The sequence below is a fragment of the Drosophila takahashii genome, chromosome 3R (assembly GCF_030179915.1).
Source record: "Drosophila takahashii strain IR98-3 E-12201 chromosome 3R, DtakHiC1v2, whole genome shotgun sequence".
In the NCBI taxonomy this organism is placed as follows: domain Eukaryota; kingdom Metazoa; phylum Arthropoda; class Insecta; order Diptera; family Drosophilidae; genus Drosophila; species Drosophila takahashii.
The window spans coordinates 12,839,738-12,858,298 of record NC_091681.1 but is presented as its reverse complement, the minus strand read 5'-3'; the positions used below and the strand labels follow the sequence as shown (position 1 = coordinate 12,858,298).

General features: G+C 41.0%; 1 protein-coding gene across 1 annotated transcript in view; it reads left to right on the top strand.

Annotated features, from left to right (window-relative positions):
* Pde6 (phosphodiesterase 6) overlaps positions 1 to 18,561 on the top strand; it is a 56,231-nt gene that overhangs the window by 13,125 nt on the left and 24,545 nt on the right. The gene's annotated exons all lie outside the window — the stretch shown is intronic.

The following is an 18,561-nucleotide window of genomic DNA, read 5'->3' as shown; positions in this document are numbered from 1 at the left end:
AATCAATGTATGCCGCAATCAATTTAAAAAGTTCCCCATGTATATTCAACTGATTTGCGACACGTCGAGCATTTTAATTGAGTTTCCCTATCGGAACGCGAATAGAATTCTCCCCAGAAAGGGACCCGGAAAATGGCCTTCGCTGGGGGGAGCAGAAAAACGCATGATAAATATGCAAAACGTGAACGATTCATATTTTTCAAGTGCAGAAGTACAGAAGCCAGAACCACCGGACACGAACGAACTCCTGCCAGGATTCTCACACGCCGGCAAATGTGACAGAAGAGTGACAGGCGGTGTGGCAACTGATTGATATGCAGATGGTGCGTATACGTGTTCGAAAGCATACAAACATATATATCTCGGGAAAAAAGAGGAAGCCACAGCCACTGCGAAGGGACAGAACTAACATAAACGCTTGACATGACAGCGCTTAAAGATAGTGAGACGGATGTGGCAAAATCAGCAAAAAGGGGAAACTTAAACTCAACCGCCTTCAAAAGAATCTGGTTCCGCTGATGGGAAAACTCGTGTCAAGCACATGGCGATTTATGCTAAATTATGTAATGAACCACACAGACACTTCATTAGGAGCCACCACTCCGCTTTAAACAATTTAATTGAAGCCAGTCACGCGTTTGAGTTCACAAATCTGTTGAATGTGTCGGTTGCGCAGCTAAAATGTAAATAGTTTGGGCGGCAATTAGCGAGCATTTAGCACTGCTTCTCGCACCTCATATGATCACCATAAAAATAAAATCATGTTAAATATTTATCAATAAACGTACGCTTACATAATCGAGAACCAGTGGAGCCAAGTGGCAAATTATTGAACACTTTTGCGCCCGGATGGCTTCATTCGTATGCGTAATTTGCTTGGGGCCCCTGCGACACGTGTGAAAAATAGTTTTTGTCTCCCAAAGAACACGAAGGTGTAATAGAATGAACAGAATAGTAACAGCAGATGAATATAAAACCTTTGGGAATTTTTGTATGACTTAGTTTGCAAAAGCTGCATAAAAAAAATAAAATACGCCGGGACTAAATCGATATGGACATGGTAAAGTTCTGGTATTTATAAATATATCATTTTGCCAAAATCTCTCTTTTGGAGATTCTCTGACTTCGAAAAAGAAAGTAAGAAGCAACATGACGACCCTCTCAATTCGAAATAGAGCGAGACAGCGCTTAAAGTTACATGAGTGGAAGGGCGATAGCAGTTTACATTTCAAGCATTTAAAATTGAGATGCTGTCATATCAAATTGATCATCGTTTCAAATCAAGTTTTTTTTGGGTGTACTGTTTCTAAAGCTAAAATATTATTTGAAATATTTCATTTTACTTCTTTTATACTCTACTTTATTCATCTCTTTAGTCATCTTAAAATTTAAGTAAAAAAGTAGTAAAAGCGTCTTAAAAACTCTAAGTGGCAATTCATAATCAATAAACGTAGAAGTTTATTTGACGATCCAAATCTGTGCCCCAAGCCAATCTTCCCAAGTCGGTAATCCTCCCAGCCTTTCACCTGACTTTAGCCCACCTGTCACCTCTACAACAGCTGATTATGTCACTGCTCCCAAACCGACTTATGGCCAACTGCCATTGCTATTGTTGCACCTCAGCCAAGGATGTCTGCGAAGGTGCCAGATTGCAACTTGTCCTGGGTGAAATATTCGAGCTTTTTATTCCGCTGGCATTTGACAATTTATTTGCCAAACTTGGTACGCGCTCTTGGCACAAATTGCTCTGATGTTTTGGCAATTCGTCAAACAAATTTTAGCCCGTAACCGGCTGGCAATGTTTTTTAGGGGGGCTCAAGTTGCACTCGGCTTTGCTGGCAGAAGATGTATTTATTCGTGGGGGCATTAACACATCAGTGTTAAAATTTAACGACCTATCCTGGCACTCGTGCAGTGGGAAGTGGGTGGCTGCGGTCATAAAAGATGGCCGGAAGTTGTAAAATATCCGCCATGTGCGAGGCGGAAACGGAAAGCCGACATTTGTACGAAGCGCCGCGAGGAAAATGAGCTTGGGAACTGTTTGTCTGCTGGCCTGGCCTTATAAAATTATATGTGCTCGAGCATCAAAAATTTTTATCGTCCTTCGGTTTCGGGCTGAAATATAATGAAAACATTGCAAGCAGCGTCGCCCAAGTTGGCTTATAGGTGCACTTTATATCGGTTGCCTTGGTCGCACGTACATCCACATCCACATCCACATCGTCATCATCATCATCCACATCTTGGGTTATCCGCAAGGATGACTTAGGGTGGGGAGACTTGACAGCATCCCCCCATATCGATTTGGTCTGTTTGCCTGCATGTTTGTCTATTTGGCCATTCTGCAATATTTATACAAGTTGCAAACCGAATGTAAGTCACTTGCAGTTGGTTCCGTTTGGCAGACACCTGCAGGCTACGTGCCGGACTTTTGAATGCGGCAAACATTGACTTTTATTAAGTGTCAGGGGAATAAGTAACTAAATTTTATCTACTTCTTTCCGTACCTTTTTTTGTCCTGCTCTTCCTAGTAGTATTAATATTCTTTACACTTTCGGGAAATTGTAGGCACGTGTAAATACAAAATGGCCCTTCTGTCACTCGGTTCTCAGGAAAAAAGCTGCATAAACGAATAACAAAAGAAAAGTTTTCCATAAAAGCACAACCATATATGCAAATTGCAATATGCATATTTACTACGTCTCGTGGAAAAGTAACTTGGAATGAAAAAATAGTACTAAATTACAAGGTTTTATTTATTTAAATAAATCTAGAAAAGTATTTTGAATTTTGTAAGCCTTTTGACGAACAAAAATATTGATTTTAATTTGTTAAAAATAAGAAAAAACAGTAAAAACAATTTTAGTATTTAATTTTCTTGCAACATTTTTAAAAAATCTGATTTTGACAAATATTTTCAGAATTGCTTAAACGCATGTTTGAAAAAATGTTTTCTTTTCCACGTTGCGTAGTGTAATTTATACTGCAGCAGAAACTCTTGCGTTATGGAAAATACCTTCGCTCCCACTTTGTAGCACAGGTTAACTCTGGCATAAATGTGCATTAAATGTGAACTGAAAATCCTTTGCATTCCTCAAATATTCATAAGGCAAACATCAAGTAATAAGATGGAAACTCGCAACTTGCAGCCAGCATTCCGAAAGCTCTGCAGTCTGATGAGCTTGTCAGTGGTCCCTGAAGCGAAAAGTAACAGCTAGGAGCGCGGAAAAGGGCCAGAAGACAGGGCCAAATCAGTGGGGAGACCGGGAACCGCAGTGGCCAAGGCAACCGCAGAGTATCCATCACCATCAACAAGTGAAGCTGCAGTTGCGCTTTATTAAATTTTTCACCTTCAGCTGAGTGCCAAGCTAGAGCAATCCGAGAACTTTGGCCCTTCCACTAGCAAAACAAATGAAACTGGAGACTCATACGCCCCGTGGTCCAAGCCTCTGACTTTGTACATTTTTTCTCCTCCCTGTTCACGGCTTACACGACTCCGGCTTGTTCGTGTTTCAGCCGTAACCAGCAGCTGCTGTTACCTCTTCGACTCTTCGGCCCTTCGGTTCCATCTCCTGTTCCCAGTCCCTCGTTTGTTTCCGGATTGCCATTGTAAAACTTTTGCGCCAGTTGTGCAATACATAAGTTGGGCCATTTTAAAGCGAAGGTTGTTACAACTTGAACACGGACTCTGTAATGGATAGGACGGGGCAGAAAACGGTGGCAGAAAATAAGAAATCATGTAATCCTGCGATTGACTACGGTGTCTGGGTAAATACATACCTTCGTGTCGCCAACTGGGCTACAAAGTTAAGAAATCAATTTGGGGAATGGGGAGCTCAATTAAATATTTATTAAAAAGTAAAAGTACAGTTTGATATGAAATACTCACTAGTCAGCTTGTAGATAATCCACATGATAAACTTGTGCCTTTATATTTGCCAAGAAAATCCTCAAATGTAATATTTTAGATATTTCAATGGGGATACTTAAATACCACATTTTTTCTCTGCGTTTCTTGAGTATTCTTATTTCATCTCCCCATCAAATTGGCTTTCGATAATGGTCACATATCGAGGTATATGACGCAAAATAAATATATATTAAATGGCTGTCAATAGCGAAATCTTCCCTTCCCGCCATCGTAAAGTCTGCTTCCGCTTCCAGGCAATTGAGTCACTGTGAGTCACAGTCAACATTTGGCTTTGCTCAAAGGTTTAAAGGGCGTCCGAGTTGCAATTGCAATTAAATGAGCTGGACCAGAGGAGCAAAGTCAGCCTCAATTAGCTCGCATCAAGTGCAAATGAAAGTCAGCATGCGGTCAGCCGGACCAAATGGATTTTTTGGCTTTAAACGAAATTAATTCGCTTAGCAACTTTCGCCCGACCGGAGAACTTCGACGTGTCTGTTGTTAATACAAATTTATTTGGATTTTCGCTTTTCAAAAGTTGTTTCCTTGATAAATGACCACCCGAGGCGATCGCCCTTGTGCCGTCATAAACTATTCCTTTGATGAATGCCGGGGAGAGTGGCAAGGAAGCTGGGGACTCTGCATGCCATCAACATGCAACAGGAAATTCGCAAAAACTTTTCACTCAGCCAAAGTTTTTGCCAGGAATGTCTGTACTTCGGATTTGCTGTTTTCCCTCTTTTTAATTTATTTATTAAAATATGTTTTACGTTATTTGATGAAGAGCTAAAAACTCAACAAAGAAAAGTTTACCTGATTCCATTCGTCTTTCACTTGAACAAGATTTTTAGTCTCTTCATAATTTATTCCACAGCTAAATGGAATTAAATTACCTCAACTCCGCCAGGAACTAGGGTTTAATTAAAGCGAATTGTGGCCATTACGATTATGGCATTGTCAAGCGCCTCGGACATCCAATTCTAGTTCACAATTAATGCTAATAAGCGGCCGCAGCCGACTGACGCACTAAAACGTGGTCAAGAGCGCATGGAAAATAATCTTGGGGTGGGAAATTCCGAACCCCTAGGGAAAGGACCACAACAATGCTCGTTGTTGACCCAGTTAGATGCGCGGCTCCGATAAAGTCCACAGGAAACCGGGGAGCCCACGAACGCATAGACAGAGGGAGAGACACATAAAAAGGCGATAATAACAGTGGTAGACGCGTGCGAACCATGAAAACTTAAACAAGAATGCAAATCCACTTGACTTGATTGAAATCATAAAAGGAAACCGGCAACGAACAACCGAAATTGCCAATGCAAAGGCGCACAAACTGGCGACATAAAAAGAGGCGGTCGGGCGGGCGGTTCTCGAACACATCAATCATAAACGCCACACACGATATAGTACAGAGTAATCAGCTCAAGCACACTGAGAAAAATTAAAGACCAAATTTTGGGGGCCAATACGGTAAGTTCTGATTTTCCAACGAAAAAAAATATTAAAAAATGTACAGAAAAAAAAAAATAATAATAAAATAAATAAATGTTAAAAATAACAGTAATAATATTCCATTAATAGATTTTATTTTTCCAAGTGCACAACTAGCTGACACAATGCTCATACGCACTGTTGCCAACGGACATTTTTGTAGCATACTTTTCGGATGGCAAAGTTTGTGCAAATGATTTTCATAAATGAAATTTATGTACGCTAAAATTGTTTCGCCGCTTGGTGCAAAGAGCATAAAGCAGCTCACTTAATGCGCTGCCTGGGACCTTTGGCGTTTCGTTTCGAAGGGCGGGGCCACGCCCCCCGGGAAATGCCAATGGTGGCGAGGGGGTGAAGGAAGGGCGTGCCGAAAAAGGGGTTGGATGACAAACGTGCCATGGTTGCATGATAAATAGCAGCTGAGCAGGAGCAGGGCAAACAAACTAACACAGTGCCACAAACAAACTGACAGCAAAGGACACACGCAGTTTGCAGGACTGAGGACTGTGGACCAGGAGCAGGTCCTGTGGGATCCGTGGGCAGCCGCAACTGAGTGACACACTGACTCCTGGGCTGCACATTCCACATTCCGAGCCGGACATAAATACCAAATGCCAATTGGTCTGGACTGGTTCTGTGTTGGCCTCTGTTTCGGCTTCTGTTTCTGGTCCAATATGAAATTACACAATTGTTTATTCAGGCCCACCACCAACACCACCGACGGGTTAGTCAATTTGTGGGCCCCACTTTCGTCCCCGTTGATTTATGTTAATTAGGCCCACAATTAACTGGTCAGTGGCAGCGACAGGTCGGTAAAATGCATTATCCCAAAGTAGAGATATAAATTCGATAACAAGAATTCAGGATTAACACCCGAATTTCGACTCGCTTTCGTCTTTATTCTGCTCCTTCGCCAACTTTCTCCCCTGCTAATGGCCGCCCGGCAGCCATAATAATCTTCACCATTTACTTCGCTATTAATCTCAATCAAATTTAATGTTGAGCAAAAGTCTTTGCCTCATTTCGTCCAATTGTTTGGGTTTCCTTGGCTCCTTTGTTTTCTTATTCGGTTATTCGGCTAATCTGAGGCTCTTTAGTTTTATTGGCAACGCTTCGGTTTTACTTTGTCAGTTCAGACAATATGGCCAATTAATATATAGCAGGCTTCGGTGGGTTGAGTGCTAACGGAGGGTTTTCTACGGAACTCTTTAATTTTAGTTGGTTAATTTCTCATTTTACTACACACAAAAAAAGAGCGAAAAAGACAACAATAAGCGATATGGCGATTTAAATTACTTTAATGGGAGTGAGAATAAATAATTCTCTCAACTCATTATTGCATTTCGAGCATATCAAGTCAAAACTGATACCACATAACATCAAATCGATCATCGTTTTATATTTTAAGTGTTTTTTGGGTGTAGCACTTTAACCTTGCTTTGTGTTGTTTTCTATTCATGCAAATTTCACTTTGAGCTCTTTCAAGGCGGTGGTACACACGGGATACCGAAAACGAGGAAGACCCACGTGCACTGACTGCGGAAAATTCTTCGACCTCCGGTTGGCCATGAAGATTTCCTTTCTTTTTGACTGGCTTCCCTCTTTTCCGAGAACTGCGAAATGGCTGGCCGGCCATTAAATTAACCCTGACTTGATATCGTGTCCATGGACACCTTCCGAGTCGATTCGCTGGCCATCGGCGATGCTCCATGCTGTTGAATGTCCAATTACTGCTAGCATGCATAAATCACAGCTGTCAATTATATTTGGGACCTGCGTCCAAGTCCATCCATTACAAGCACATACACATACACTCAAACGCATGTCCTGGCAGCCGGGACACTCGTGCATGTGTCATTAATGTGTGTTTCGCAGGCGGCAGCTGCGACACTTAAACATGGAGCCTAACTAACGTTTAATTAATTAATTCGCTTGTTATTCCTTCTACGTGTGGCACAAACAAGTTTTTGTAAAACATTTATGCCCGTTTACCTACGAGGGGGGAATTCGCCACTCCGCCAGCTGAGCTGCGAAGCGAAAAAAAAGAAGCAAAGCACCCACGTTTTTATTCGAAACCCAGCACGTATCGTATCTGCTGGATTCCTTCGCTTCGGCCAACACATGCGACACTTTTTGCAGATCTCATAAATTCCGCACTCACACTGAATGGCTGACAAAAATCATAAAAAAAACTTCGTCAGTGCGGTGCAATTCTCGTATTTTCAACCATATTTTCCATGTTGCACTCCATCTTCCAACTGAATTTCACATTTTTTCCGACACAAGTCTCGTTTTCTGTTCCGATATTTGCTCTTTCTTTTGATAATACAAACTACATCGTGCGAACGAATTTAATTGCATTTTTAAACAAGGCCCGAAACTGCTGTTTTCGTTTCATGTGTTCCGAATGGTGGGAAAACGATTCATTCAATTTTAAAAATGTAAGTCGATTTCGATAAATTCCGTTAGTGTCAAGGGAGCAGTTTATAAAAATAATATTTAAAATACAGATAGAACACAGAATATATGTACATTTCCATTTATTTGCTTTTTTACTTACTAACAAGAGGATAATCATTTGGTTAAAACAATATTGGCAGACCATTTTTTTTATACAACAACAAGTTCTATGTTAATTGTCGATAAATCAGAGATATAAAGAGCTTTATTACTGATTTAAATAACTACAGCCAAAATCTCTTTAAGTCCAAATGCATGTGTGATGAAGAAGCCATATGTAAGGATATTCCATAAATTTTCGCGTATAAAAATTGAGCTCCGCCACAGTTGCCAATCGAAATCGCATTAAAAATCTCATTGATTCCGATCAAATGGCGGCAATTTAAATGGCCAGCGTAACGCCGGGAAGTAATAAAAAAGTTTCATTAAATGAGTGCTCGCAGTTAATGCCAAGCAGCTTATCTGCCGCGTAATACAATTTCGTGATGCCAAAAGATCTCTGAATTTACCAGGAAAAGACCTCCCGAGTGTGTGTGTGTGTATTGGCCTGCTGGGAAAGCAATTTACATTTACAGCGCCAACATTATAAACATTTTAGCGACAATTCACAGTCATTATTGGTATAAAAATAGAAGGCATAAGCGCGCCTGCCAAATGACAAATCGATAAGTGGAGAGGCTCCCCAGACCCACACAATCTTTAAGCTCCATGCGGCAAGTAAGTCCCGAAATCAACAACTTATGATTCCCGACCACCAGGATATAAGTGCACCACCATCGCAGCTTTTCACAAACAGAGTGCAGCTGACTAAGCTGATGAAGCCATTTGCAAACAGCCGGAAAGGAGAAATGCGGAAAATGGCGGCGTATAAAGTGCCAGCGAAATGGCGACGGCAAGGAAACTTATACAAATTATCCACTAAATTGGTCATAAAATATTTGTTTTATATGCATAATAAAATACTCTTTAAAAGACTTTTAAAGTATTTTTGATCTGTTTAGGTTTAATAGAGAATATATTTTTAAACAAGGCAGTAATTGTTGCATTAGTTGTTCCTATTAGTCTTGGCCATTTTTATTACAAGGAACTGAAATGTAATAGATTATATTACTACTGCAATCGGATTTCTCCGGAAAAGTGCGTGTGGTTTAAGTACATATACGTATAAGTACCAGAAATTAACCATGCGCATATTTATTTGATCCCACCGCTTTATTTTTTAGTGTGTACGACATAATTTAAAGTTGAATTAAATTGTATTAAATACTATGCCTTTTATGATTGAGAGATATGGAAATCTTCAGTGTCTTGACAAGAACACTCAACCTTTTCGCACTGTGTGTGCGACTGACTAACAGGCAGCCCCAGTGTTTAATTAATGAAACACTACAGACGGCTGCCACTTAAATGCTGCGAAAATCCCCACGAGAGCCAAAAACTTTCGGCAGCATTTAGTGGCTGTAGCTCAGGTGGAAAAGGCTTTTAAAACTTTCCAGTTTGACCTTTTGTGGGGCGAACAATGTGGCGAGCATTTCATTATGTTGCCACGAGGCGACAGAAAGCTGCATAAAATTAAACATTTATGGGCCACAAGAGTGTGCGAAGCAGTTGCCATTTACTATATATACATTACGAATATATATCCCGACAATTGCCAAACACGGCACCCCACGGCGTATGAGCAATGCCGCAAATCGCAAAAAATGTATTATTCAAATACGTTTGTGAGTGCGAGGCAGAGGGAGGGAGAGAGAGGGAGAGTGGGTGTGCGAATAAGACTTTAATTAGTTTTCAGCGATGCGGTATTGCGGTCCTGCTTTGTCCTGTTTTGTGTCCTTTCCACGTTGCGACCACAGTTGTTGCGGTTCCCAAGCACGGACACGCTAATGGCATTTCAATGTCCATCGCTAGCGGTTGAGTCATTGCGGCATTGATTGAATGATTGCATCCAACTATTTGAATATGAATACCTTGCTCTACTTGCTGGCCAAAGACATTGTGTAATATAATTTCTAATAAATTTTAAAGAACATGAACAAAATATGATTACAATTGATGAAATTAAGGGGGAAGTAAGTACTTGCTTACACGCAAAAAGAAAGACGTGTCGGTCGAATCGATATGCGCATGGTATTGCATACGCATATCGTTTTACCGAAATCTTTATCTCGGAGAGCCAGAAGCACTTATAGTTCAAGTTACCTTTGAAAATCTTTACTTTCGATTACTCCTATGTATATTTTTGCTTATTAACCTATCAAATCACCTGTCAATATATGCACATTTGTATTCTAATTTGCTTGGCCAAGTGCATATGTTTGAATACGCTTACGTTTGGGCTGCAATCACAGACTAATTTCATTCCATTTGAATACCTCTCAAAAGCCAATTAATTGCCGTCTTGACTCTGCCAAAGCTCATCGCCCTGTGGCCATAGACAAAGGACTCGAAGAAGGGCTCAAGTCAGCTGTGAAAATGCTTGATAATCAGCAGAGCTGATCCCTGCGATGCACACAAACACACACACATTCATGGTCGGTTAGTTTCGGGGTCAACCCGTTGCCTTTGGTTGCACTAGACTTAATTTTACCTTCGACCGAGTCCTGTGATTGCAACTCACAGCTCTCACTGATTTGGTTTCATTTCGGAAGGGATTCGAGTGCGGTAGTTACCAAACTGGGATCTGGGATTTGCCCGGTAATCCAAGGCTAATGTCATTTGCAGCTTAGCTACATGACAGCAGCATTTTGTCATTCGAGGAAATCAAAGGATTTCTCAATTGTTTCTGCTGACTCAGTGAGTGGCTTACAGTGCTTGAATTATTTGCAGAAAATTCGGCAAATAAAAGAGCAAAGCTCGGCAGAGGGTGGTCGTATTGAAATAAATGAACATACAGGGTCTATATAAAGTATATATATATATCGGAGAAAAACTTCGGTTCATGTGAAAAATGACAACCGACGGCTGGCCGTGATTTGGTTTATGAGGTTTATGTCACATTCACCCGATGTCCTTGCCCTCGTTGAGTGTCGATATCAGGACTCCAATCGAGTGTGGGCTGAATAGTAATGAGTCAGAGTTAAATTGACATCGAGCATTTCTTGTGCCTGATGGCAAGCAATTAATGTGCTTTATGTCCTGTCATATTTTCTCTCGGGGCCAACGGATCATCCTGACAGACGCTTCTTTATTCCACTCCAGTTGAGCTCGCAGTTTGATTTGGACATTGACATTGTCTGGGTTTTGGGGCAAAAACTCTTTGTGACTGCGTAAAAAGTTTTCTCTAATTTCCCATCTCCACTCACTAATCGAATTAAAGTCGCATTTACAGTGCCCCTCCCGAAATGCTGGGGGCTGAAAAACTTTTAACTGCACCATAAAACAATTTATTATTCAATATTTGTTTGCCGAAAGTTTTAATTGCAAAGTTTGGTTTGTTGGCCGCAAATTTGCTTACTCGTGTACAGGCCGCAAAATTAAAATTCAGCTCAGCCAGGCCAAGGAAAATGAGCTAATTAAAGTGCGGCAACATCCGAGTGACGGGCGATTCCCAAGTACCGAATGGGAACAACAAGTGCGCTTAATCAATCAACGCAATCAGGCATAAATTGTCTTGAAACAAAGCCAGTGCTAAATATTGTGATGCCATTAAGAACCACTGTCAATAGAGGGTGCTTCTTCGAGGTGCTGGGCCACCGGAAGTGGATGGGTGGGGGTGGTTGGAGCGGAAACGGAAGCAGCTGCGAAGAGACAGTGGCGCGCAGGGCGAAAACGAATGTGGCAGAGACAACAGCCAAAGCCAATGCCACTTAAGCTTGTGCAAACACAAATGCCTGACAGAATCTCTGTCTCCGCGTCTCCAAGTGACAATATATGGGGAGTGTATATGTAGGGAACCCATCAAAACACCAGCCCCTCAATGCTGTGTTATCAAATTATGCAGAACCGTTATTATTGCGGCTTGTTTCGTAGAACATTTCGTGTGTTTTCGATGGCAAAATTGAATAACAAACACGCCGCCAGACAAAGTGGTATTAAATTGCCACTTCAAGCTCAAAACCGCCTCGCCAGGCACGACGTGTGTCACACTCGAGAGGAACGAAATCAATTTCACTTCAATTCGCCGCCTGAAACGTCGGAAATCATATTTAAATTGTTTAAATTGGTAACGGGATGCGTTGTGGCAGCCGAACTTTGATCTAGGACGCAGGACTTTATTTGGTCTTGGTTTTGGGTCTTGGCTTTTCACAGTAATAAAAATTTTATTTGACATCTGGATTTGCAGAACAAGTAAATTAAATTTCCCACCTATTTATTTGTCACCTAAATGTACACCCATAAAAATTGTTTGGAAACGATAATCAATTTGGTGTAATGTGGCCAGCTCGAATTTCGAATGCGTCTTTCTCCCTTTTTAACTTAAAGCGCTATCTCTAATGCATTGCAAAAATGATATGCGTATAAATACTAGAAATTTTTTTGTGCATAGCTAAAACCATTTCCTAAATTAACAAATCACTTCTCTCTGTAGTCTTACATCTACCCAGGACCTCCCCCTTTTCGAGGGCCTGAAGGGCCGCAAAATTCTGTCCACTAAAGTGGAGATGGCCACCAAAAGACCGGGACACAATGCACCCAGTGTCGAGCCGTCGCATTCACTTTGCCGAGTTGCTGAGTTGCCGAGCTGCTGAGCCGCTGCATTATTCTGTCAGCGGGCCACTATTTTCAGTCAACATTGTTGACATTTATGCGCCTTGTTGGCCCGTTGGCCTTGTTTGGACCCGGTGGACCGGAGTCAAGAGGTCCTGTCAGAGCGGCTTACACTCGGAGCGCCTGGGATTGCAGCGCCAAGGAGCTGAATGCTGAAAGTTAAGTGGTAAATTGGTTATTGTGTTGCATTAATGGACGGACACTGCACCAGGACGCCGACCACAGGCCACACTTAGCTTCTGGTTTGGGTTTTCCAAGTGGAACTCGCTCCTCGAATTCTCCCCCGACTTCCTCTGTTGAATCTTTTAATTAAGCCCGAATGCCCGGGAGCTGCACAGCTTACTTTGTCTTCGTCTTGACTTTGTTTCGGGGTTGACGAAAGTTTTTCAATTATTTTGCCATGACTAGATTTCAGCTTTTCACCATAAAAACCGAAACAAAAAAAAATGAATATAGTGCTGAGTTTCTGGGGATGCGACAAGTATTAATGATGTTGCAGCGGTGGATAGAAAGTTGATCTGCTGAAAAGCTTTTGGTGATTTGAATTTCCGCTCTGGAGCTGACACGTATTCAAGAAGAATTTTGTGGCTTGCCAAGGAATTTTGTGCATTTGACTGGGTCCATTCATCATTTCGTACGAAATTGCATTTTAATTGAATTTTATGGCTTGTTAAATGACCAACGGCAAATATATTGGCAGCCGAGAATTTTGTTGCAGTGCTTTAAGGAATTTGAAGTGAGCTTTGAGGTAAACCAATATTGCTGGTAATTCCTGTGTAAACATTGAAGAAAGCCAAATATCTCTGGAGCTATTTAAATAAATAGATAAATAAAAGCAAAGTTTCTTTAATGGCAAACATTCGGTTGCTGCCCCTGCCACACTTGCTCAGAAATCAATCCGATGGCAAACAGATTCCTCAATTCCTCAACTCTCGATTGCAGTTTACCCCCAATAAATAACAAATTTTTGACATCTGCAGTATGAGAAGTACATGGCCACTGACAATATATTCCAATTTGCATGCCCAGGGCAAACATTTCCAATTCGACAGAGGAATTTCTGGCTCAATGAAAGGCAATCACAAGGTCGGGTTGTGGGATTCTACCTCCATGGCATGTCATTTCATTTGTGGCAGGCAGGTAAACATTTTGACTAATGCCAGGAACCACTTGAATGGCAACTTCAGTTGGATTCAATGTCGACTTCTCTGGCAATAACCTGGAGTCCCGAGAATTTTCATCTCCAGGTTTAATTAACGTGGCTAAAAATTTATCTAGATTTTAATGAAATTATTTGGATTATCAAAAGTCAGTTCTTTCTAAAATATATTCTGTAAGATTTCAAATGAGTTTTAAAATTATACTTTTAAATACAAGAAAATAAATCTAAAAGGAGTTATTGGCTAAAAAATACTTGGTATGACTTTAAAATTTTAAAATGCAACTGCAATTCGCTTGAAAATCCAGTTGAAGGTTCTCCAAACTAACCCAGGCATCCAAGCAATTATTATGCAACAAGTATTGTCTAAGAAAATGTTTCGGGGAGGCCCTGTTCATGTGGGAAATGTAAATTTTGAATTACCACAACATGAACATAGTTTGGAAAGAGGGTGGAATGGTGGGTAGATGTCAACACCAGGCTCAACCCCACCCCCTTCCTCTTCATTTCGCCTTGGGCGCATTTTCCACTGTTAAGCCAAAAAGGCAAAATGTCCTCTGGGAAGCGGCAGCCGTTGAAAGCTTATAAAGTGCAACAGCAATGCGGCAGACTTTGTGTATGTGTGTATAAAGCCGCTACGTGACTGTCCTGCCAATGCCTTAAACGCAAAAGGGGGTCAGAGGGGGTGGGGGTGAAAAGCGGCCAATGGCGGCCAAAAGCACCGCTAAGCGCCACTGATGAAGTCGCGTCCAAAATGCAACGTTGCAATTTCGCAAATTGAAAACATGAAGCTGAAGGTGCTGACATAGCCAGCTGGTCTGCCGAGCAACAAACTAGCCGCAAAGTTAATTTACCCCTCCTTACTCCCAGCGTTGCATCCCTGAAAACACCCCATTCCCACTTACCCCATTTCGGCCATTTCCATTGCACGCACGTCATGTAATAGGCACTTCCGCTTGCAAAATGGCAACAATGTGGCGGCGGGGTTGAGTTTGCCATCGTTTGCGTGTGCTGCTCCCCACTAATTCTGTAATTCTAAACGTGCTGGCCCAGTGCACCGGCACATTGGACAGCAAAACACTGAAAATCTCAAGAGGATTACCAAGTTGATATTTTTATCAAAATGATTACCAAGTGAAGGGAAAACAAAACTCGCACGTTTATAAGCTATTTTAGAATAGTTAATAGTTAAATAATAGTTAATAGTTAATTAAATAAAATACTATTTAAATTGGAATTAATCACAAAATTGATATCCTTTAAACAATCGTTTCAGACATCATGGTATCAATTATGATATTATATCATATCATTAGATAACATACAATTATTCCAGGTTCATTCGAAAGAAATATTTTTAGTTTTAGACATCATTTTTTAATTCTTCAGTAACAAACTTTGATTATTACTAAGACACATTTCTCCAACAAAAATCAAGAGAGTTTCAAAAACCTTCTTGGAGAAATATTAAATACGGATTGGTTATCTGTTACTGTTTCTTCAAAAATTAGTTAAAATTAGGAATTAAATGTTTGTAATGCTTATAGTTTCCTTACATTTTTCTGCAAGGGGCCCTTTCTGTTTACCGTCTATTTATGGTCGCCGCTGGGCGATGCAGGTGTCCTGATTGTGGGCGATGGTGGTTTTCTGGCTGCAGTTCAGGTGGGCAGCGGTAACCGCAGGACCCGTTCAGTCATTTGCATGCCCCACCTTCGGAAAGTGACGGGAAAGTGCACCGCAAAGCGTCCTGCAACCTGCAGACTGCATCCTGCAAGCCGGGAGAGCCACGGATCCTGCGGCCCTGACACGTTTGTGGCGCATTTTAATTAAAAATAACTACTGCCCCTGGGTAAAAGTACATGACCAGCGAAGCCAACTTACACATTTTTTTTAATTACGGCAAATATGAGTGAAGCTCTCCATGCGGCGTCTGTGTGCATTTGGCTGATTTTGACTGGCTGATTGCAATTTGCAATAAACACCGGCGATTTTAATGTGAGCTGCAGTCGCAACTATTTTGCATGCTAGCAGAACATTACAAAGGGTTTAAGCTAATTATTTTTGTGGTTTCATGCAGAAGGTAGTACAAAACGAAGGCCATAACTGAAGCAGATCCGTAGATATGCATGAATTCGGTTGAGTTTTTCCCTGAATTTGTTGTGCCATAATAAACCCTACACACAAAAAAACACACCGGGGTCAAATCGATATTACATCAGTTCGAAATAGAGCAAGATTGCGCTTAAAAAAAACATTCCAAACTCGATTTAGATGCCGCATATCAAGTTAAAATTAATATCACATAATATCAAATTAATCATCGTTTCATAACAAGTTTTTTTTGAGTGTATACAGCTGGGGTCAAAGTAAGAACATGTTTTATAATTATTTAAGCAACGAAGTAGAGCTTTAGATTCCAGGATTAAATATTAATTTGATTCTAAATGCGAGTAAAAACAAATTGCCCCAGGAAATGCATGCAAAAACCAAGTTTAATTAAGCTTCGTGGTGCTATTATAATAATTGCAACTATATGGCGCCCACATGTGGCCCTCACATTTTACCATTTTGTATGCCCTGATGTCGGCGATTTCCGCTGCTCATTTCCGGATTCGAGTGCGTGACCCGCAGGACAACGCATATTCCCCCTGCTCGGCTCCAATTTGCCGCTGCTCATGACCGGCTCTAATTGCTGCCGTCGAATTAGGAAACAAACTATCTGCTGAAGGCATCCGGGGAACCACAGCGTCAGAGCTCCATTTGAAATTATGCAAATGTTGACTTGGTTGATGGACAGGCTGTGGGATGATGGTGGCGTTGTCAATTCCACAAGGATTTCGGTGGGTTGCTTTTGATGGGGAGCGGCGGCTAAACGCTTTCGCAAATGCAGATTTAGCATGGGTTTAATTACGTCTAATTGTTTGCATTTTGCAGTGAAATATTTGCATTGCACAGGCAAATGGGAGAAATTTCAGTTGGCACGCCATATTAGACTAATGTAAATTTGATGAATTTATAAATGAGTTTCTTGTTGAACAAGAGGTTGCCAGGCATAACTAATTAGTTACAAGGCGATCCCTTTCCTTTAGTTCCGCTTTAAAGTGGCAGCCATTGAATGACCCTTAATTCACTTCAAGCCCCGACCTTATTTTACCAACTTAATTGTACTTCAGAGCAGCGCAAATAAGCTTATAATTTCACCAACTTAATGTTCGATTTATGGCCTTCGACCAAGGTCGACTGCCCGTAAACGGGGGAACAAAAAATTTGTTTGCCAAAGTGCGCATTAAACTCTTAATCTTTAGTGTTGACATTAAATTTACAGTAGCAACTAAGCCGGGGGGCCAAGAGACTCGCCCACAAAAGCCGGCGAGAACAAAGCAATTTTACAGGCCACCCCAGGACATCAGGACATCGGGCTAGCACCAGCACAAAACCCATCTGCAGAGCGGAGTTCAGGAATTTATTACCCAATTTGAAATTGCAAACGAGTGCGTGATAAAGTCCTGGATACTGTGGCCTCTTCTGACCCCCGGTCTTTCTTGTGTTTTATTCAAAACACCATTGTTTATGCCGGACGAGAGGACAAACAAGTGCAGGCTGCATGCGAAGTCATCGGTGATGGGTGGTCGGTGGTCAAGGTGCCGTGTCCAAAGGACAAAGGACCCTCGCAGGATGTACTCTCTGTACTCCGTACGAAAATAAACTAGACCAGCATGTTAAGAGCAAAACTGTTGGCACACTTTGATGCAGCTTTATGACGAGCAGATGGGATTGGCTCTCGGCTTTATACACCATCCTATATTCCGATGCAAGTTGCAAGCTGCATTTTGAAGGTGGCACGTGGCAAGCGCCGAAAGTGTTTACCATGCAAATGTCGGGGGCCATTTCAATGCAAATGTGCACAAATGGCAACGTTGTTTCACCACCGCCTCCCCCTCAACCACCCCCATTTTCATTTTAAACATTTTCCTTTTTTGTTTGCGGTACTATGCTCTCGGAAATGTGAATGCAAGCCACCTTTCGAGTCCTGGCTTTTGCATTTGACGTCAGCTGAAATTACCTATGCCCCTTCCCCCTCCCCTCCCCTCGCCACTCCGAAAGGGGGGTCATAAATTCGTGTCCCATTGAAGCATTTAAATTTATTTCCATTCCGCATTCGGGCCGAGATTTCAAGAGATTTCTCCACTCTGCAGGGGGATCAGCGAATTTATTACCCGCAAATAAATTCTATGTGATACATTCACATTTTCGGAATTGAAAAGGCAGGCGAAAAGGACACTTAAGTTGAATAAAAAATCTAGATTTGGAATTCAAATTGGGAGCGAACTGCGAAATTTATGTTTCCGGAATTTTTTGGCAGCTCTTATATTTATAAAAAAAGGTATTTGGAGTTACTTGTGATTAGTTTGCGAAGAAAATCAACTTATTTAACGCATTTAAATAACTTAAAGAAATTACTTGCATTTTAAGTTTTTTCGTAAATAATATAAATACCTAGACAAGTTATTTTAAATTAAAAATTAATATTTCCTGAAAATATATAAACTTTAATCAAATTTTCCTTTATTTCGATTTTTTTTGTTTTTTATCAAGGTATTTTAAAAAATAGTTAGCCGTTTAGAAGTCGATATATTTAATATTTATGACCAACATTTATTTTTTTAAGCAATTTTATTATTTTTTAAAAAAACATAAAATATTAAAATAATTAAAATTTCCACTTCTATGCATTAAAATTTAACTAAATCACTGAAAGTGCAGGGGCAAACTACTCTGAAAAATCCAACGTAAAATCCCCGGCAAACTTCCCGGCAACTCATTAATTTTT